Raw genomic sequence first — 23,961 nt, forward strand, 5'->3', positions numbered from 1 at the left:
GGTTCGCAGCAGTTCGTGTTGACACGTCTGGTCTCACAAGCATTATTAGTTGTGCTGTGGTAGCTGCATGATCTGACACTGCTGCCCTTACAATACAACGAGCCAGGTCGTATTCTAAGGGCCGCAGTGGCAGATCGTACAGCTACTGCAGCACAGGTACGCTACTGGCCATTAAAATTGCTACACCACGAAGATGACCTCCTACAGACGCGAAATTTAACCGACAGGAAAATAATGCTGGGATATGCAAATGATTAGCTTTTCAGAGCATTCACACAAGGCTGGCGCCGGTGTCGACACCTACAACGTACTGACATGAGGCAAGTTTCCAACCGATCTCTCATACACAAACAACAGTTGACCGGCGTTGCCTGGTGAAACGTTGTTGTGATGCCTCGTGTAAGGGGGAGAAATGCGCATCATCACGTTTCCGACTTTGATAAAGGTCAGGTTGCAGCCCATCACGATTGCGGTTTATCGTATCGCGACATTGCTGCTCGCCTTGGCCGAGATCCAATGACTGTTAGCAGAATATAGAATCGGTGGGTTCAGGAGGGTAATACGGAACGCCGTGCTGGATCCCAACGGCCTCGTATCACTAGCAGTCGAGATGACAGGCATCTCATCCGCATGGCTGTAACGGATCGTGCAGCTACGTCTCGATCCCTGAGTCAACAGATGGGGACGTTTGCAAGACAACAACCATTTGTACGAACAGTTCGACGACGTTTGCAGCAGCATGGGCTATCACCTCGGAGACCATGGCTGCGGTTACCCTTGACGCTGCATCACAGGCAGGAGCGCCTGCGATGGTGTACTCAGATTCCTCGACTTGCGCCATAGGGTGGTGGGGTTTCGGGTTCCGCTGGATAGGTCAGGAGTCCACTACACGCAACAAGCGGCTACACGGGTAGCAGGGGTTGTGTGGCGTGGGCTGGGCGGTTTTTTAGGTTAGATGGCCTCGGGCAAGTGCAGAAAGGGCAACAGCCTCAACGGGTGCGGGGCAAAGTCAGGACATGCAGGGACCAAGCAGCAATCGGTATTGTAATTGTAAACTGTCGAAGCTGCGTTGGTAAAGTACCGGAACTTCAAGCGCTGATAGAAAGCACCGAAGCTGAAATCGTTATAGGTACAGAAAGCTGGCTGAAGCCAGAGATAAATTCTGCCGAAATTTTTACAAAGGCACAGACGGTGTTTAGAAAGGATAGATTGCATGCAACCGGTGGTGGAGTGTTCGTCGCTGTTAGTAGTAGTTTATCCTGTAGTGAAGTAGAAGTGGATAGTTCCTGTGAATTATTATGGGTGGAGGTTACACTCAACAACCGAACTAGGTTAATAGTTGACTCCTTTTACCGACCCCCCGACTCAGCAGCATTAGTGGCAGAACAACTGAGAGAAAATTTGGAATACATTTCACATAAATTTTCTCAGCATGTTATGGTCTTAGGTGGAGATTTCAATTTACCAGATATAGACTGGGACACTCAGATGTTTAGGACGGGTGGTAGGGACAGAGCATCGAGTGACATTATACTGAGTGCACTATCAGAAAATTACCTCGAGCAATTAAACAGAGAACCGACTCGTGGAGATAACATCTTGGACCTACTGATAACAAACAGACCCGAACTTTTCGACTCTGTAAGCGCAGAACAGGGAATCAGTGATCATAAGGCCGTTGCAGCATCCCTGAATATGGAAGTTAATAGGAATATAAAAAAAGGGAGGAAGGTTTATCTGTTTAGCAAGAGTAATAGAAGGCAGATTTCAGACTACCTAACAGATCAAAACGAAAATTTCTGTTCCGACACTGACAATGTTGAGTGTTTATGGAAAAAGTTCAAGGCAATCGTAAAATGCGTTTTAGACAGGTACGTGCCGAGTAAAACTGTGAGGGACGGGAAAAACCCACCGTGGTACAACAACAAAGTTAGGAAACTACTGCGAAAGCAAAGAGAGCTTCACTCCAAGTTTAAACGCAGCCAAAACCTCTCAGACAAACAGAAGCTAAACGATGTCAAAGTTAGCGTAAGGAGGGCTATGCGTGAAGCGTTCAGTGAATTCGAAAGTAAAATACTAGGTACCGACTTGACAGAAAATCCTAGGAAGTTCTGGTCTTACGTTAAATCAGTAAGTGGCTCGAAACATCATGTCCAGACACTCCGGGATGAAGATGGCATTGAAACAGAGGATGACAAGCGTAAAGCTGAAATACTAAACACCTTTTTCCAAAGCTGTTTCACAGAGGAAGACCGCACTGCAGTTCCTTCTCTAAATCCTCGCACCAACGAAAAAATGGCTGACATTGAAATAAGTGTCCAAGGAATAGAAAAGCAACTGGAATCACTCAACAGAGGAAAGTCCACTGGACCTGACGGGATACCAATGCGATTCTACACAGAGTACGCGAAAGAACTTGCCCCCCTTCTAACAGCCGTGTACCGCAAGTCTCTAGAGGAACAGAAGGTTCCAAATGATTGGAAAAGAGCACAGGTAGTCCCAGTCTTCAAGAAGGGTCGTCGAGCAGATGCGCAAAACTATAGACCTATATCTCTGACGTCGATCTGTTGTAGAATTTTAGAACATGTGTTTTGCTCGAGTATCATGTCGTTTTTGGAAACTCAGAATCTACTATGTAGGAATCAACATGGATTCCGGAAACAGCGATCATGTGAAACCCAACTCGCTTTATTTGTTCATGAGACCCAGAAAATATTAGATACAGGCTCCCAGGTAGATGCTATTTTTCTTGACTTCCGGAAGGCGTTCGATACAGTTCCGCACTGTCGCCTGATAAACAAAGTAAGAGCCTACGGAATATCAGACCAGCTGTGTGACTGGATTGAAGAGTTTTTAGCAAACAGAACACAGCATGTTGTTATCAACGGAGAGACGTCTACAGACATTAAAGTAACCTCTGGCGTGCCACAGGGGAGTGTTATGGGACCATTGCTTTTCACAATATATATAAATGACCTAGTAGATAGTGTCGGAAGTTCCATGCGGCTTTTTGCGGATGATGCTGTAGTATACAGAGAAGTTGCAGCATTAGAAAATTGTAGCGAAATGCAGGAAGATCTGCAGCGGATAGGCACTTGGTGCAGGGAGTGGCAACTGACCCTTAATATAGACAAATGTAATGTATTGCGAATACATAGAAAGAAGGATCCTTTATTGTATGATTATATGATAGCGGAACAAACACTGGTAGCAGTTACTTCTGTAAAATATCTGAGAGTATGCGTGCGGAACGATTTGAAGTGGAATAATCATATAAAATTAATTGTTGGTAAGGCGGGTACCAGGTTGAGATTCATTGGGAGAGTCCTTAGAAAATGTAGTCCATCAACAAAGGAGGTGGCTTACAAAACACTCGTTCGACCTATACTTGAGTATTGCTCATCAGTGTGGGATCCGTACCAGATCGGGTTGACGGAGGAGATAGAGAAGATCCAAAGAAGAGCGGCGCGTTTCGTCACAGGGTTATTTGGTAACCGTGATAGCGTTACGGAGATGTTTAACAAACTCAAGTGGCAGACTCTGCAAGAGAGGCGCTCTGCATCGCGGTGTAGCTTGCTCGCCAGGTTTCGAGAGGGTGCGTTTCTGGATGAGGTATCGAATATATTGCTTCCCCCTACTTATACCTCCCGAGGAGATCACGAATGTAAAATTAGAGAGATTAGAGCGCGCACAGAGGCTTTCAGACAGTCGTTCTTCCCGCGAACCATACGCGACTGGAACAGGAAAGGGAGATAATGACAGTGGCACGTAAAGTGCCCTCCGCCACACACCGTTGGGTGGCTTGCGGAGTATAAGTGTAGATGTAGATGTAGATGTAGACGATCCTTGGTGCACGAATGGCAAAACGTCATTTTTTCGGATGAATCCAGGTTCTCTTTACAGCATCATGACGGTCGCATCCGTGTTTGGCGACATCGCGGTGAACGCACATTGGAAGCGTGTAATCGTCGTCGCCATACTGGCGTATCACCCGGCGCCATGGTATGGGGTGCCATTGGTTACACGTCTCGGTCACCTCTTGTTGTCATTGACTGAACTTTGAACAGTGGACGTTACATTTCAGATGTGTTACGACGCGTGGCTCTACCCTTCATTCGATCCCTCCGAAACCCTACATTTCGGCAGGATAATGCACGACCACATGTTGCAGGTCCTGTACGGGCCTTTTTGGATACAGGAAATGTTCGACTGCTGCCCTGGCCACACATTCTCCAGATCTCTCATCAATTGTAAACGTCTGATCAATGGTGGCCGAGGAACTGGCTCGTCACAATACGCCAGTCACTACTCTTGATGAACTGTGGTATTGTGTTGAAGCTGCATGGGCAGCTGTAGCTGTACACGCCATCCAAGCTCTGTTTGACTCAGTGCCCAGATGTATCAAGGCAGCTATTACGGCCAGAGGTGGTTGTTCTGGGTACTGATTTCTCAGGATCTATGCACCCCAATTGCGTGAAAATGGAATCACATGTCAGTTCTAGTATAATATGTTTGTCCAATGAATATCCGTTTATCATCTGCATTTCTTCTTGGTGTAGCAATTTTAATGACCAGTAGTGTAATAATGCTAGTGAGTGCTGTGAGCGTCTGTGTTGTGTGGACGTCCAGAACCTCGTCTACGGGTGTGAGAATATTTACATGACTACTGATACCAGCATAGTTGCACAGCTTACACAGCACGTCCAACTTGTGTGTCAGTTCTCTGAAAGGACCAATCTGCCACTAGGAAGACTACAACTTGACGCATTTCGAAGTTCCTCATTTCGTTGTAGGAAGCAAGAGCGCATCTCCATGGCGCGGTTGCCTGTTTGCTTCGAACGTTTGCACCACACCAATATTGTTAAAAAGAAGTCTGGGCCCAAAATGAAAAGGACTGCGATCGCCTGACACAGCGACGTCAGTGTAGGAGCAAGAAGACGCAGTGGCTAGCACAGCGAGCGGCTCTTAAGCACAGATAACTACCTATAACTGTAATAAGTTCTCACAAAATTGTTTAAAATAGCAAGTTGACATGTTTAGATGTCAGTAGTGGATGAAGAGTGCCACTTATTGCTTTTATGCTGCTGCCACCTTTAGCACTTGCGAATGAAAAGTCTTGTTCTGACATACGGTTTGATAATTCCTAGTGGAAAATCAATGCATTTGGTTTGGACAGCAGCGCAGATTGTCTTTACTATATTTCTTTCCTTCAAAATACTTTCTGCACCGTTAAATTCATTACAGTGGTTCAAACTGTGACACTTCAAGTAGCCAGTTGTCTGTCGAAACTGTAAGCCCACCGCTAGATAGAACTTCACTCCAGCGAAAACGTTCCACGTCTGTAGCAGAAGGACTTAAAATATTAATAGATGGTGTTACAAGTGTGTCATAATATTTCTTTGGACGATACATGATGTAGCCAGACAGGTATCAGAATCCTTCTGCGCAGAGTATAGTCCCACTGGTGTCGGCTGATTCTTCTCATGAAGAGGGTAGAAATTGGTACACCTGCCTAAAATTGTATAGGATCCCCGCAAACACATAGCAGTGTCGCAACAGAATGTGACATGGCCTCGCTAATGTCTGTAGTAGTACTGGGAGGGGGGGGGGGGGATGGGGGGGGGGGGGGGGAACTGGCACAATGAACCCTGCAGGGCTGTCAACAATGCGTAAGACTACGAGGGGAGGAGATCTCTTCTGGACTGGATGTTGCAAGGCATCCCAGATACGCTCAATAATGTTCATGTCTGGGGAGTTTGGTGGCCAGCGGAAGTATTTAAACTAAGGTGAGTTTTCCTGGAGCCACTCTGTTGCAATTATGGACGTGTGGAGTGTGTTATTGTCCTGCTGGAATTGGCCAAATCCGTCGAAATGCACAATGGACATGAATGGTTGCAGCTGATGAGACAGGATGATTACATAGGTGTCACCTGTCAGAGTCGTATCTAGACGTATCAGGGTCCCTTATCACTCCAACTGCACACGCCCAACACCATTACAGATCCTCCACCAGCTTGAACAGTCTTCCGCTGACATGCAGGGTCCATGGATTCATGAGGCTGTCTCCATACCCGTTCACGTCCATCCGCTCGATACAATTTGAATCGAGACTCGTCCGACCAGGCACCATGTTTCCAGTTATCAACAGAGCAATATCGGCGTTGATGGGCCCAAACTAGGCGCACAGCTTTGTGTCGTGTAGTCATCTGGGGTACACGACTGGGCCTTCGGCTCCGAAAGCCCATATCGATGATGTTGCGTTGAATCGTTCGCACGCTGACACTTGTTGATGGCCCAGCATTGAAATCTGTAGCATTTTGCGGAAGGGTGCACTTCTGTCACGTTGCACGACTCTATTCAGTCGTCGTTGGTTCCGTTATTGCAGGATCTTCTTCCGGCCTCAGCGATGTCGGAGATGTGATGTTTTAGCGGATTGCTCATATTCACTGTACATTCGTGAAATCGTCGTACAGGAAAATCCCCACTTCGTCGCTAGCTCGGAGATGCTGTGTCCCAACTCTCGAGCGCAAACTATAACACCACGTTCAAACTTACTTAGATCCTGATAACCTGCCATTTTAGCAGCAGTAACCGATCTAACAACTGCGCCAGACACTTCTTGTCTTATATACGCGTTGCCGACCGCAGCGCCAAGTTCTGCCTGTTTACATAAGTCCAAAATCCAACCCTTTCATCTGCCTCTACCGAAGATTCATTTGATGGAGGAATATCATGAGCATTGTGCTCCACGAGTAGCAGACGTAATCGATGGTTCACTTCTATCGGAGGTGGATTCAACTAGAAATGACGACGTCCTCTTATCTTCGAGAAAAAATTTCCAGTGCGTCTTGGTTCAATTGTGCAATCATAATATATTTCATCTGGGATGACTAAAGGTCTGAAAACAGTCTAGATAATGAGCGAAAAGTTGTCATTGTGCCTTTCTGCAATGGAAGCAAACGATTTCTACTGCCTACGCTCATTTTTCGGCACTAGTGTACAATCCCTTTAATATTCTTCCCTGAACATCTTTGTGCACCCCATAAGCACAAGGTAAAGTATTATTGTCGTTGAATCTTCGGGCACTCGGAATGTTAAATGCATCGTTTGGAAAGCCAAAAAAAAAAAAAAAAAAAAAAAAAAAAAAAAAAAAAAAAAAAACTGCTACCTCTTCTTTGGGCATCAGATACCTTATGGCTTTAGCTGCGATACATGAAAAAAGTTGCATTGCTAAATAAACCCTTTGACGTTCTCACCCCTTGACAGTGTGATGAATTTGTGGCACTTTCGGATACAGCTTCATTTAACTCGTATTTAATGTGAGCGGTCTTTCTACAACGGTTTCATTAACGATTTTCTCACCTGGAAGTCTTAATCCGGCATCCATAAAGTGGTTTCTCTATAATTTAAATAAATGAGGAACATCTGAAAACACCCAGATTCGTTTATTTTTATGTTGCTGGCTTGGAGAGCAGGAGTTTGTCTCTGTAACATTAAGAACTTACCAAACAGATCGACTTTTTGTGCCGAGGTCGCGCACTACCGCAGCAACATTGAACCCATCATTTCGAATAGGGCAGATAACTGATCAGGTGTTATCTACATATCATAATCATAGCACTCATACAAGTTCAAGTTTTGACAATATTGATGACTAGGCTTTCTTTAGCTACATAACATCTGTAAGTACACCAGGAAAACATCTGTAAGAATGTGATGTCCATCTTGTCAGTGTTGATAGTCCTGGAAATGGGAAACCAACCTGATTTCTTAAAAAGAAATAACACTTTCTAGATAAAGCTTGAAGAGTAACTGTGTTGCAGATATCTTCTCTTTACCACTTTTCTTGTTTCTTTCTACACAGCAAGCAGTTTATCTGCATTCTTGAAAACAGTTTGCCTAATATTTCAATCACTTTTTCCTGCATTCGTTTCTTTTGGTACTTTTGCTAGTTTTTTATTTTCTCAACACACGATTTCACTTCTAGTTTCAGGCACTTTTCGCTATACCTCAGTTTTGCACACACAGCTCTCAGTATGTGCTTCCTATGGCCTATTTCTTGTACGCTTATACGAAGTTCACTGATTTGTTTAATGTCAATCTCACGCTCACCTGTAGCTTTTATCTAGTCCTTTTTTTTTACACTTTAGCCAGGTACACATCACAGACGTAACCACAGGCGTGAAATGTAAAGAACACACTGTTGATTTCGTAACACTGAAGCGATCTTTTTTCGTAAGGCAGGCTTTCTGCAATTGAATGTCGTATGGGAACGAATGATACAGTAGATTATATCCGAGCCCTTAGTATTCCTATTGTATGACTGGCATCCCGTTACAACACAGTCAGTCATTTTAAGACAAAATTTTCATCAAACACCGCAAAGCACCACTAACAAGGGCCGGCCGGTGTGGCCGAGCGGTTCTAGGCGCTTCAGTCTGGAACCGCGCGACCGCTACGGTCACAGGTTCGGGCATGGATGTGTGTGATGTCCTTAGGTTAGTTAGGTTTAAGTAGTTCTAAGTTCTAGGGGACTGATGACCTCAGATGTTAAGTCCTATAGTGCTCAGAGCCATTTGAACCATTTGAACCACAAACAAGTAAACAACACAACTCTGTTATGCCTGTCAGTAAACGACGGAGCTCTGCGCTCCCACGTACTGCTATGATGACGGCATGCGCATAACTGATTTGCGCATGCCATCTGAGCTCCCCCTGCACCAAATTGACCCTTATGGTTGTGAGCATTCCCTCCGAAAGAATAGCACAAATGGTGGGTTTGGTAGCTACGCCGCTACGCTATCTGTTGGCGGACGACGTTGAAACCATTATCAGTACATTTGCTGTTTCCCGGGTGGCATATCCGTTAGCGGACAACAATCGACGTCGTCTTTCCGGATGCTCTAATTTTTTTTCCAGCAATGTATATCCGGCAGGAGTGGGCACCTGAACTATCCCCTGTAATTGAATTTCAAAGAAAGCATTCAGAATGGTTTCGCAGGATGTCTTGTCACGTCCATTACCTACAAAACTATAATTATAGCACGCTATTGTTGAATGATTCAGTCTCCTCCAACGATGACAGTATGAACAGGAAACATACAGGGGATATATACTTAAGATCTGAGGTTTCCTCTAAAGTTTTCGGTTACATCTGGCGATGATACGCAGTTGATAGAAGGAGCCAGTTGTAAATTAATGCCCACCCTTGACAATAAATCTTTTCCTAAACATTCTGTTACAATCTCCACCTCTTAGATTTGTGATTCTTGTATAAAGTGAATACGCTGCCTCCAATTCCCGTTAACCTGTCCTTTCTCTATAACCCAATTTTTATATAGACTAGTGGTTCAGGGCTGGCTGCGCTCTGTAGTAAAAAAGCTGAGAGAAGTATTCAACGATCAACTTGAACAGATCTCATGTGACTTCCAACCAGACCAAATTACGAGAACAATAACGATCAAAATGGAAAAAAGAGCGTGGTAGAGTCTCTGATGGTCACCGAAGACGTCCGGCATAAGAAGTCATCCTCGTTCAGCCAACGGCCTTCTCAAAGAGGATGGAGGAATGGACAGAGGTTATGGGCACACTCTTGCCTTCGGCGTGGGAAACTGCACCTAAAGGCTGAAGAATCAGCAATGATCAAAGGCATGAGGATGCAGAAGGTAAAGGAAACCACTAAATTATAGACACAAAATGTGTATTCATAGACCATGTATCCTGTAACTGGAAAAATGTCATGGTGACCTCTACATTGGTAAAAGATTCTGGCCTAGCCACCCATTCGGATCTCTGGGAGGGTACTGCCAAGGGGGAGGTCCATGAGAAAGAGACTGAATACCCAACGAAAGAATAGCTTTCTATGAGCCGGCGCGTGGGCTGTTAGATGTTTGAATGCGATAGAGAAGCTAGAAAATCTGAAAAGAGAAATGCTAAGGCTCAATCTAGATAGAATGGGGATCAGTGAAGTGAAATGGAAAGAAGACACGATTTCTCGTCGGACGGGTGTAGGGTAATGCCAACAGTAGCAGAAAATGGTGTAATCGGAGTAGGATTCGTTATGAATAGGAAGGTAGGGCCGAGGACGAGTTACTGTGAACAGTTCAATGATAGAGTTATTCTCATGAGAACCAACAGCAAACCAACATCGACAACAATAGTTGAGATATACATGCCGACGTCGCAAGATGAAGAGACAGAGAAAGTATATGAGGATACTGAAAGGGTAATTTAGTAGGTATAGGGAGATGAAAATCTAATTAGTCATGGGAGACTGGAATGTGGTCGCAGGGGCAGGAGCAGAAGAAACGGTTACGGGAGTACATGGGCTTGGTAGTAGGATTGAGAGAGGAGAAAGACTAATTGAGTTCTGCAATAAGTTTCAGCTACTAATAGAGAATACTGTGAGCAAGAATCGTAAGTCGAGGAGGTGTTCTTTGAAGAGGTCGGGAGATAAGAGAAGATTTCAGTTATATTACATCATGATCAGGCAGAGATTGCGAAAAGAGGTACTGTAATGTAAGGGGTACCCAGGAGCAGATATAACCTCAGATCACAATTTAGTAATGATGAAGAGTAGGCCGAAATTTAAGAGACAAGTCAGGAAAAATCAGTGCGCAAAGAAGTGGGATACAGACGTATTAAGGAATGAAGAGATACGCTTGAAGTTCTCTGAGGCCGTAGATACTGCGATAATGAATATCTCAGTAGGCAGTTTAATTGAAGAGGAAAAGACATCTCTAAAAATGACAATCACAGAAACTGGAATGAAAAACATAGGCACAAGGAACGTAACTGCGAAGAAACCATGGGTAACAGAAGAAATACTTCAGTGATCGATGAAAGAAGGAAGTACAAGTGTGGTCAGGGAAATTGGTTAGTAAAGGAATACAGGTCACTTAGAATGAAATAAATGGGAAGTGCAGAGAAGCTAATGCTAAATGGCTGCATGAAAAAAGTGAAGAAATCGAAAAATAAGTGATTGTCGGAGGGACTGACTCAACATACAGCCTTCAGTAAAATTAAAAGCAAGGGCGGTGACATCAAAAGTACAACGGGAATTCCACTGGTAAGGCCACTACAAGGGAGAAGACTTGTCTAATTACGTTGCAGAAGAAGAAACAGGAGTCGACAGGAAAGAGATAGGGGAACCAGTATTATAATCAAAATTTAAAATTGCTTTGGACGACTTAAGATCAAATAAGGCAGAAAGGATAGATCATAGTCCATCAGAATTCATAAAATCATTGGAGGAATTGGCAACAAAGCAACTATTCACGGCCGGCCGAAGTGGCCGTGCGGTTAAAGGCGCTGCAGTCTGGAACCGCAAGACCGCTACGGTCGCAGGTTCGAATCCTGCCTCAGGCATGGATGTTTGTGATGTCCTTAGGTTAGTTAGGTTTAACTAGTTCTAAGTTCTAGGGGACTAATGACCTCAGCAGTTGAGTCCCATAGTGCTCAGAGCCATTTGAACCATTTTTTGAACTATTCACGTTGGTGTGGCGATATGCCATCACACATTCGGAAAAAACTGCATCCACACACTTCCGAAGACAGCACAAGCCGACAAGTTTGAGAATTATCGCACCATCAGCTTAAAAGCTAATGCATCTAATTTGCTGATAAGAATAATATACAGAAGAATGGAAAAGGAGTTGACGATCAGTTTTGCTTTAGAAAGGTTAAAGGCACCAGGGAGGCAGTTCTGATGTTGCGGTTTGAAGAAAAATCAAGATACGTTGATAGGATTTGTCGACCTGGAAAATGCGTTCGACAGTGAAAAATGTAGAAAGATGTTCGAAATTCTGAGAGAAATATGGGTAAACTTTAGGGAAAGGCGGGCAATATACACTCCTGGAAATTGAAATAAGAACACCGTGAATTCATTGTCCCAGGAAGGGGAAACTTTATTGACACATTCCTGGGGTCAGATACATCGCATGATCACACTGACAGAACCACAGGCACATAGACACAGGCAACAGAGCATGCACAATGTCGGCACTAGTACAGTGTATATCCACCTTTCGCAGCAATGCAGGCTGCTATTCTCCAATGGAGACGATCGTAGAGATGCTGGATGTAGTCCTGTGGAACGGCTTGCCATGCCATTTCCACCTGGCGCCTCAGTTGGACCAGCGTTCGTGCTGGACGTGCAGACCGCGTGAGACGACGCTTCACCCAGTCCCAAACATGCTCAATGGGGGACAGATCCGGAGATCTTGCTGGCCAGGGTAGTTGACTTACACCTTCTAGAGCACGCTGGGTGGCACGGGATACATGCGGACGTGCATTGTCCTGTTGGAACAGCACGTTCCCTTGCCGGTCTAGGAATGGTAGAACGATGGGTTCGATGACGGTTTGGATGTACCGTGCACTATTCAGTGTCCCCTCGACGATCACCAGTGGTGTACGGCCAGTGTAGGAGATCGCTCCCCACACCATGATGCCGGGTGTTGGCCCTGTGTGCCTCGGTCGTATGCAGTCCTGATTGTGGCGCTCACCTGCACGGCGCCAAACACGCATACGACCATCATTGGCACCAAGGCAGAAGCGACTCTCATCGCTGAAGACGACACGTCTCCATTCGTCTCTCCATTCACGCCTGTCGCGACACCACTGGAGGCGGGCTGCACGATGTTGGGGCGTGAGCGGAAGACGGCCTAACGGTGTGCGGGACCGTAGCCCAGCTTCATGGAGACGGTTGCGAATGGTCCTCGCCGATATCCCAGGAGCAACAGTGTCCCTAATTTGCTGGGAAGTGGCGGTGCGGTCCCCTACGGCACTGCGTAGGATCCTACGGTCTTGGCGTGCATCCGTGCGTCACTGCGGTCCGGTCCCAGGTCGACGGGCACGTGCACCTTCCGCCGACCACTGGCGACAACATCGATGTACTGTGGAGACCTCACGCCCCACGTGTTGAGCAATTCGGCGGTACGTCCACCCGGCCTCCCGCATGCCCACTATACGCCCTCGCTCAAAGTCCGTCAACTGCACATACGGTTCACGTCCACGCTGTCGCGGCATGCTACCAGTGTTAAAGACTGCGATGGAGCTCCGTATGCCACGGCAAACTAGCTGACACTGACGGCGGCCGTGCACAAATGCTGCGCAGCTAGCGCCATTCGACGGCCAACACCGCGGTTCCTGGTGTGTCCGCTGTGCCGTGCGTGTGATCATTGCTTGTACAGCCCTCTCGCAGTGTCCGGAGCAAGTATGGTGGGTCTGACACACCGGTGTCAATGTGTTCTTTTTTCCATTTCCAGGAGTGTAGAATGTGTAAAACAGCCAGAAGGGAACAATAAGACTGAAAGACGAAGATCGAAGTGCTTGGATGAAAGGAGATGTAAGACCGGGATGTAGTCTTCTGCTCCTCCTGTTCAATCTATGCGTCGAAGAAGCAATGACGGAAATAAATCAAAGGTTCAGAGTGGATTAAAATTCAAGGTGTAAGAATATCAATAGTAGTACTCGCTAATGACGTTGCTATCCTCAGTGAATCTGAAGAAGAGTTACATGACTTTCTGAATGAAATGAACAATCTATTGACTACAGAATATGGATTGAGAGTAAATCTAAGAAAGACGAAATTAATAAGAAAAGCGAGACTCTTAACATCGGTATTGGTGGTCACGAAGTAGATGAAGTTAAGGAATTCTATTACCCTGGCAGCAATGACGGACGGTGCAAGGAGAACATCAAAAGCAGACTAGCACTAACAAAAAGGGCATTCCTGGCAAAGAGAAGTCTACTAGTATCGAACATAGCCTTTAATTTGAGGAAGAAATTTCTGAGAATGTAAGTTTGGAGCACAGCATTGTATGGTAGTGAAACATGGGGGGTGGGAAAAACGGAAAAAAGGGAATCGAAGCATTTGCGATGAGGTGAAACAAAAGAATGTTGAAAATTGGGTGGACTGATAAGGTAAGGAATAAGGAGGTTCTGCGCAGTATCGGAGAGTAATGGAATACGTGGAAAACTCTAACAAGGAGAAGGGAGAGGATGATAGGACATGTTAAGATACCAAGAAACGACTTCCAAGGTACTAGAGGGAGCTGTAGAGGGCAAAAACTGTAGAGGAACACAGAGATTGGAATAGATCCATCCTTGACACTAAGTCTTTTCCTGACCATCTAGCACGCCGTTTCAATTTCCATCGCTTGTATTTGTGATTCTTGTATAGGACGACGAACATGCTACCTTCATTTCCCATAAACCTATCCTTTTGCTATACTCCAACCATACTGCTGTAGCTGTCGGGTTTTAGTTTCCTGCACGTGGTAGTGTGTGATCTCCATACACACCGAGTGCAAAAAAATGATCTCCTTATCCCATGCTGCCATTTTCTTACGTACGTTAGAACGATTAACAGACTGCTACCCTTCTGCACTTGCTTCCCTTTGACACGAGAGACAGCACGTTTGACAGCAGGTGAAGTGAGTCGCACTGACTCAGTTTCAGTTTCAGTAGGAAACAAGGTAGATTAGGCTTAGCAAAAAAATTGTTCAAATGGCTCTGAGCACTATGGGACTCAAATTCCGAGGTCATTAGTCCCCTAGAACTTAGAACTAATTAAACCTAACTAACCTAACGACATCACACACATCCATGCCCGAGGCAGGATTCGAACCTGCGACCGTAGCGGCCTCGCGGTTTCAGACTGCAGCGTCTAGAACCGCACGGCCACTTCGGCCGGCTAGGCTTAACACCCTTTCGAGGACGGTGTCGGCAGAGACGGAGCATAAAGTCGAAATTTCGGAAGGGTGGGGAAGGAAAACGACAGTGTTCTTTCAAAGAAGCCACCCCACGCTACATACGTCCAAGTCAACGAGTCCTGTGTTGTGTGGACATGGAACAGTATCCGCAGTTGGTTCAACACAATCACCCGCAGCAGCTGGCAATCACTCGAGAGCAGTCACAGCGATTTCCAGCTTCTTATGAACAGCAACTAACTCACCCCATGCCCGACAACAGCGTTTGCAGTGAGCTGCATTATCCCTAATGCAGTTATTTTGTGAACGGTAAACACACTAACTTCAATGATTTTCTTTTAATGGTTATCATATGATGTAACGCTACAGCCGGCCGGGGTGGCCGAGCGGTTCTAGGGGCTACAGTCTGGAGCCGCGCGACCGCTACGGTCGCAGGTTCGAATCCTGCCTCTGGCATGGATGTGTGTGATGTCCTTAGGTTAGTTAGGTTTAAGTAGTTCTAAGTTCTAGGGAACTGATGACCTTAGAAGTTAAGTCCCATAGTGCTCAGAGCCATTTGAACCAGCCATTTGCAACGCTACATGGATCACAAACTTTTTTTTAAGAACGCCTAAGAATGTTGTTTGTGTTACAACAAGAGAAAACCCGGCAGTAAAATGTATTCACTTCCTGTAGTTACTGAGAACTTTGTGTCTGGAAATTTTGTTTGGTCTTTGATGTGAAAGATATTTGAAGAAACTGAAGGACCACAGTCGTTGCTGGAACTCATGTCTGCAGGAGGATTAAGAGAAGCTTCGTGCAAGAGAAAAATTAAGGTTTTCGTATGAATAATACCGATAGGAACCACTCGTAATCTCAAAAGAACATTGTGAAGCGGAAGAATTATCTTTAGCGTGACAGCACATCAACAAATGATCGATGAGATATAACTAGGGCATCTGCTGGTATCCTTCAGTTTGCCAGAGCGTTAAAATGTTTGATAAAAGTTCTATAAGATACCTTTGAAGTTAATAAAATTACGGGGTGACGAAAGAAAGGAATGTTGATCACAAAAAATGAAATAGGAAACGTATGGATGCCAAAACAATACATTACATTTTCTCAAAAATCATTAAGTGAACCGTAGCATGGCGTGTTTCAATAGAAGATTTCTACATTATTGACTAGGTTAATATAAGGAAGAATAGACGGCAAAAGCGAAGAGACACTGGGTAATGAGCAGCTTGGCTTCGAAAAATACAGACATTTTACAAAAGCAATGGTGTCGGTACGGTTAGTATCTTAATAAACGAAAACAACTATAGCTACTGAGCACATTTTAAGCTCTACACCATGAAATTCTCCATTTTGGCAGGAATGGATTTTCTTTTGTATTTTAATTACATTCTTCTTGTTTCTATTAAAGCCTATGGAATAAAATAACCAATTTGGAACGAATTTATTTAAAAAATCTATATAGATGGTTGCAATAAGTTTCTTTTTACTCTACATAGAAAGACTCATTTAAACTTCATCTCTTATAGCAGTTGTGAATGTTAATGTAAATATTTAAACGACCGCAGACTAAAACACGAGGTTGTTTCGATAATTAAGGTAACAAGAGCTGTCATTGATGTATAAATATCCAGCACGGATTAAATTTCAAGTAGGACATACGATCAAGGCCATCAGGTTTTCGCTTGGTTTCTCTTGATCATTAGTCAAATGCGAGAAATGGAAATCCTCTCTCAATGATTCCTAACTGGGATTCCATCTGCTCCGCTCCCAGCCTGTTGGGATATTTAGCTGAAAAGGACAAAATCCTCCAATAGCCGGCCCTTCTCTCACGAACAAGGAATGAAAAATATAAAAAGAAAAAAAATAAAGTGTACTCAGTAGATAAAGATAGCAGTGCCGTTATGTTTAGAAACACTGTTTCAAGATGAGGGTATTGACGTATTACAGAGACAGTCAATTATATGAGAAATAATAATAATAATAATAATAATAGAAATCAGAAGAAGAACAGTAATAATAATAAGAATAGAAATAACCTGGTCTCATTTTGAGATTGAGGGATGACCGTGGATTTCCTGCTCCCTACAATTTACAACCTCAAATCGCGGAATGGAAAGTTCGCATAATGAATGCACTACCTAAGGTAGTAACTCCAATAAGGAATGCACTATAAGAACTCGTAATGTAATCGACCGTAAGATTCTGGGGAGTCCCAAATTTGCAACGAAGAAGAAATGGAATATACTCTAATGTCCTCTATGCTCAAGAAGAATTACTACTTTGGAACATTAAATGTAAATTCTCTTCTGAAAATTGGAAAACACAAGGAACTGGAATTATTTCTACAGAAGAACCATAAATAAATTTTAGCAGTGTAGGTTGGAGACAACATTCTTAGACCAGAATGTAGTTGATTATTACAAATTAAAAAAAAAGAACAGCAATAAGAATGATGGAAAATATGCCGATGTTTGCTACAGCATTGCATCCAAACAAAAAACTCATAGATACTATTATAGATTTTAAGTCAAAATCAGAAATAATGTCCACGTTAATAACAAAGTGCAAGAATGAAAGGCATGCCTTTATAAATTGCCATGTGCCTATAAAAGGAGACAACAGCAAAAACTTGCAAAAAGTAAAACGATTTTGGGGTATTTTAGAAGCGGAAATCTCCAACATACACATGCTTAAAAATAGTGTTAAAATACTTCTCGGCGACTTTAATGCGCAAGTTTGAAAAGAAAAAAATTTAAGAATATTGTATGCGAATATTCAGCACACTTAAGAACAAACATAAATGGTTAAAGACTGATCAATATACGTAAAATGTTCGAATTAAAACAATTATGCACATTTTCGGAAACTAACAGGAAAACCTGAAACTTGGATATCTCCAGATCCAAAGCTAGGAGAATTTCAACTGAATCACACAGCAATTTCTAAAAGCAATATCAACGAAATTATGAAGGTCAAAGTGATCAGAAATGGGGACTTTAATGCTTGTCATCGAGTTTCTGAGGTTAAAATACGATTTCTCCCATCTGAAACAGAAAACCAAGACAGTAATCAGATACAACATGCGTAGAGTCAACAGTAAAATAGAAAATACAGAAAAATTTAAAGCAGAAACTAAGGCAACTAAAAAAGATGGTTGGCAAGACCTCAGATACAAATTGCTAAAACAGCACAGAAAACATTAATATTGGCGAAGAATAGAAAGCAGACATGGTGGAATGTGAAATGTGAAGAAGTGCTAGAACACAGAGCTGAAAATGGTAGAAAAGGAGATATTAAAAAATTGAAGGACACCTAGATCAGTTCAGATAACAAAGAAAAGAAACATAAATAATAATCAGGAGTATCAAAAGAACATTTCAAAAATCTCTGCTCACTAAAATATAACATTCACCATAATAACGCTAGAAATTTTTACCGAACTTAAAACACATACTCCAAGGTTATCAAGTACCATGTCTTTATTTCAAAGATGAAAATGGCAAAAGAGAACTAAATAACAAGGAAAATTGTGAAATACTAGCAAACATTTGTTACTGTCTCTTAAACTGTCCAGTTGTGGGGCGGCAGGTGGAATAATGGTATAAATGTTTTGTATTTATGCTGTTTGTCGTTCTCAACACTGGCTCTCTAACTACAATATTGGCAACCAGGAAGTGATTAGCAAAACGTGAAGCCTGTACTTAGAATTCCTAGTGTCCACTTCATCTGAGAAATACATTTATAGCTACAGCTTATAGCTCTGAGGAATTAGGATATTGTCTGGGATTCATAATCAAAAACCATTCTCTCTAAAATGTTCACTATATTCTGAAAGTCACAGACCAAAAAGAATCCACAGAATCCAACTACCAGAGCAGTTCAGAGTCTAATGCGCTGATGCCACAATAACTGTTCAAATTAAATGTTTAAGTGAATGATCGCCATAATTTGATGATAATGTTCATCAAACGCCACGCTAATAATGGTAGAATGTCTGTCCTGCGGCGGCACGTGAAAATACGACATACGCAAACTAAAGGTAGATCATTAACGTCATCCCAAAATTAACACTTCACTCGAAAACGATTTCATGGTTACGCATATCCCGAGTAACTTATTACGGCATCCGAGGCTGTTTATATCAACGATACCAACGCGACGCGACTCCCGGCACAGGTGGTGCGCTAATCAGCGTCTGGAGAGAACTGGGGCCTTCCTTTTCTCGCGCAGCGTTCTTACATATAAAGCCACGGTGCGGACGGCTAAGGGAACGCCTGATCAAATCTGCTCTCCCGACTAGCTGCTGGGCTAGTAATGCACCACTTTAAGTTATCGAATAAATCATTGCTTCCTTTGCTGATGGCCGATGAAGCTTTCAATTTAATTATACAATCAGCACACAAGTAAGTAACCATAATAAAAGTCTGACGTGGCTAAATCAAATATTTTCGGCAAGAGAATTAATTTAATTACACTACACACAGTAGACGAGCTCTGAACTTGTTCTTTGGAGATACGCTATAGCTATAGTTTTATAGTTATTCTGTTGAAACTTCTCACATTTTTATGATTATAGCGGATCTCCCTTCTACTTAAATTTAAACATCCTAGCTGATTTTATTCTCCTACTTAATCTATCTTGCTTCCTTAATTTCTAAGACAAAAACCGGAGAATCATGAATTTCAACTAAAATTTTAATTTGTGCGATCCAGAATACTGTTTCTACTAAATTATTATGCAAAAGGAATCTAAATATAAATTTTTAAGTATCTAGCTTTTTACAGAAAAACATCCAAATTTCGGAAATGGTTAAAGTTATTGAACTGATATCCAACACATATTGATTTTGTATTACTCCTGACATGCTAGAAACGTTTCAGGTTATTTACTTAATTTTAAAGTATTTCACAGTATTTATGACATCAGAGCTAGTTACAGCGGACTAGGCTGGCACACAATGGAAAGACCGATGTGAATTTTATAAGGCGTGAGTATGCTGCTTCCCTACATCACCCTCTACTTAATTTTTTTGAATGTAAATGAAAAAAAAATTAATTACAAAAAGGGAAGCAAGAGTACAGCTTAACTCCTTATGAAAATTAAAATTGAAATGTAAACATATACACTCCTGGAAATTGAAATAAGAACACCGTGAATTCATTGTCCCAGGAAGGGGAAACTTTATTGACACATTCCTGGGGTCAGATACATCACATGATCACACTGACAGAACCACAGGCACATAGACACAGGCAACAGAGCATGCACAATGTCGGCACTAGTACAGTCTATATCCACCTTTCGCAGCAATGCAGGCTGCTATTCTCCCATGGAGACGATCGTAGAGATGATGGATGTAGTCCTGTGGAACGGCTTGCCATGCCATTTCCACCTGGCGCCTCAGTTGGACCAGCGTTCGTGCTGGACGTGCAGACCGCGTGAGACGACGCTTCATCCAGTCCCAAACATGCTCAATGGCGGACAGATCCGGAGATCTTGCTGGCCAGGGTAGTTGACTTACACCTTCTAGAGCACGCTGGGTGGCATGGGATACATGCGGACGTGCATTGTCCTGTTGGAACAGCAAGTTCCCTTGCCGGTCTAGGAATGGTAGAACGATGGGTTCGATGACGGTTTGGATGTACCGTGCACTATTCAGTGTTCCCTCGACGATCACCAGTGGTGTACGGCCAGTGTAGGAGATCGCTCCCCACACCATGATGCCGGGTGTTGGCCCTGTGTGCCTCGGTCGTATGCAGTCCTGATTGTGGCGCTCACCTGCACGGCGCCAAACACGCATACGACCATCATTGGCACCAAGGCAGAAGCGACTCTCATCGCTGAAGACGACACGTCTCCATTCGTCCCTCCATTCACGCCTGTCGCGACACCACTGGAGGCGGGCTGCACGATGTTGGGGCGTGAGCGGAAGACGGCCTAACGGTGTGCGGGACCGTAGCCCAGCTTCATGGAGACGGTTGCGAATGGTCCTCGCCGATACCCCAGGAGCAACAGTGTCCCTAATTTGCTGGGAAGTGGCGGTGCGGTCCCCTACGGCACTGCGTAGGATCCTACGGTCTTGGCGTGCATCCGTGCGTCGCTGCGGTCCGGTCCCAGGTCGACGGGCACGTGCACCTTCCGCCGACCACTGGCGACAACATCGATGTACTGTGGAGACCTCGCGCCCCACGTGTTGAGCAATTCGGCGGTACGTCCACCCGGCCTCCCGCATGCCCACTATACGCCCTCGCTCAAAGTCCGTCAACTGCACATACGGTTCACGTCCACGCTGTCGCGGCATGCTACCAGTGTTAAAGACTGCGATGGAGCTCCGTATGCCACGGCAAACTGGCTGACACTGACGGCGGCGGTGCACAAATGCTGCGCAGCTAGCGCCATTCGACGGCCAACACCGCGGTTCCTGGTGTGTCCGCTGTGCCGTGCGTGTGATCATTGCTTGTACAGCCCTCTCGCAGTGTCCGGAGCAAGTATGGTGGGTCTGACACACCGGTGTCAATGTGTTCTTTTTTCCATTGCCAGGAGTGTAGAAATATTAAAAGAAAACTTATTACCTACTTCAATTATTTAAATTGCTGGCATGTTCACTGCCTCTTAAGCAACATTATCACTCAAAATTTAAGCAAAATCAATGAAACACTTTGGCATACATATTGCCTTAGACAAACACATAAAAATATGTAAAATTATGAAAATCTTAAATCCATTAAATTGTCTGTAAATATTTTACATACACAAATTCAAAGAAAATAACACAGTTATTCATGATACATAAACAGATAATTATATCTTAGCAGTCTTTTCTAAACCTGAAAGAAAATTTCACAAATCATGACAATTTCATTTTTACACACGTGGTTGTAGCCGCTTTGGCTGGCGTTCTACACTTCCATTCACAAGGGTAGAGGGGGGGAAGTTGTTATGGCGTGCGTCCTTCACGTCCACTCTAACTTACATGGGGAAAGGAGAGGGGTCACTATGTGTGGTGTCCAAGTAACTCCACGCTTTCACGCAGCTACCAGGCTGCCATTATCTGGTTTGTCCTGTAGAACAAACAAAAAGAGTGCCTCAGACTCTGTTCGTTTAAAATCTAAGGGTGGGTCACAATGAAGTGGGGATATATATATACATTTTATCTTTAAATATATTGCTGGAACAAAGTTAATAGAACTTTTTCAATTTTACTCTCGCAGTTACTTAACTGTCATAAAATCGGTAAACAAATGGCTCAAAACGCCGTTAGTCACGTACTAGAGAAAATTTATGCTCAAGACATACAATCATAAATCCCATTTAATCTCAATTTATTATTTCTGGCCGGAACACTGAACCAATGCTCGGTACATTCCTGACAAACATGTATTTTATTTACTTAACTGACTCATCTTTGATTACCTAATTCTTAGAGATAGTATGAGTATATTTGATTAGCAGTTGTCTTCTCAGCCTCTTTGTACATGTGAGTAACTTGTGGTAATAGTACAGTTCTGAGTGTTCAAAACACGCTACGTTTAGTTGACTATTAAATCCACTTATTGGTCCTCTGCTGCTGTGTCAGTTCCACATCTGCAATTATGTACTTACTTCATCGAAGTGTATTTATGCTGAGCTATAAATAATGTTTCACGTCTGCCATTATGTTACTCAATTATGTTGCTAGTGTATGTACTTATTTAACACTCACTCTATTAACATTTAAAGCATAGGATAGCACATTTATTTCGTATCTATAGTGTATTGCAGCTGATCAGTTTGCTCAAGTGGCAATCCATTTCCACTCGATCGGACGCTGAAACCACAGGTAGTCTCTCTCGACCTACCACTAAAGTGCATTAAGTAATTATGGACGAGCGCAATGCTAAATTCCTTAAACCTATAGGACAGCATGAGCTGCTCTAATCTAACACAAGGGTACCTATGCTCGCATTCACGCTTCCAACTCATAACCTCAGTACATGTAGGTGTGTTACCGCACACCCAACACCAAAATAATGGCCAGCTCCAATCTTATAAATACTTCAGGGACGTGTCCTTCACGTCTCAACCACAAACACTACTCAATTCTATTACACTGCCATTCCTTGCTGCACAAGGTGAGTTCATTTTCACAACTTATCTGTCTATTTTTCATAACACTAAGCGCTCTCTCTTACTATTTATTAGTTAGCTCTAATGCATACACTAGATCTCATTGCCACTTCAGATCCTGCTTATCAACGAACTTGTATATCTTTTTTAAATATTATTTCCAATAAAACAACACTTTGTACTTAAAATATTACCAGGGTTCTATACATACTTGTTACTCAAATACATTTGTATCTTAATTACGTCATACTTCTCTATTGTCTATGTCACTATTAGGTTTGTCACATTAGGTATTTTCTTCACTAATCGGTGGATAGAATGGTTACAGAACTCATGGCTCGATAGCCATGACAGAAAATTTTAGTATTGCAAAGAAGGAGTCGAAACTTTGGTAGATAGGAAAGATGAAGAATGAGTGAGACCTGAAAAGGAAAGAAGATCTCACACAGCTGGAACTGCTTAGCTGCCACACTGTGTAGAGGTTACAGAACAACCTCCTCCCTACAGAATTCATTAGCTTAATGCTGGCTTGATAGTCATACCGGAAGATTTTAGTATTTGAGAGTAAGAGCCGAAATTTTAACTATATATGACGGTAGTATCTGTTCCCGAAAGAACAGTTGCCGTGGATGACCATGCAGCTTTGCTAGAAATGAAATGATAATTAAATGGACACCCTAGCTGCAAACAGGCGTTGATGTACTTCATTGGGGACATGTTGAAAATGTGTGCCCCGACCGGGACTCGAACCCGGGATCTCCTGCTTACATAGCAGACGCTCTATCCATCTGAGCCACCGCGGGCACAGAGATTAGTGCGTCTGCAGGGACTTATTCCTTGCACGCTCCCCGTGAGATCCACATTCCCAAAATGTCCACACCATTACATTCGTAGTGCGCCTAATAGATGTTTGCCCATCATACTCATTACTCGTGGCAGATTAATCTACCAAGTCCCGTACGAGTTCGGGCATAGCGTGTGCGTTCACACAAGAAGGTCAATGGCCGGGAAGCCATATTTTAACTATATATGACGGTAGTATCTGTTCCCGAAAGAACAGTTACCGTGGATGACCATGCAGCTTTGCTAGAAATGAAATGATAATTAAATGGACACCGCGGTAACAGCCCCGGTCGGGGCACACAT

At 43.5% G+C, this 23,961-nt stretch overlaps 1 non-coding gene across 1 annotated transcript; it reads right to left on the reverse strand.

Annotated features, from left to right (window-relative positions):
- Positions 1-23,544: 23,544 nt before the first annotated feature.
- Positions 23,545-23,619, reverse strand: Trnat-ugu (transfer RNA threonine (anticodon UGU)). The gene has a single exon. It is a non-coding gene; the product is annotated as a tRNA-Thr (tRNA).
- Between the last annotated feature and the right edge of the window lie 342 nt (positions 23,620-23,961).

Source organism: Schistocerca cancellata, chromosome 7 (genome assembly GCF_023864275.1).
Source record: "Schistocerca cancellata isolate TAMUIC-IGC-003103 chromosome 7, iqSchCanc2.1, whole genome shotgun sequence".
Classification (NCBI taxonomy): Eukaryota; Metazoa; Arthropoda; class Insecta; order Orthoptera; family Acrididae; genus Schistocerca; species Schistocerca cancellata.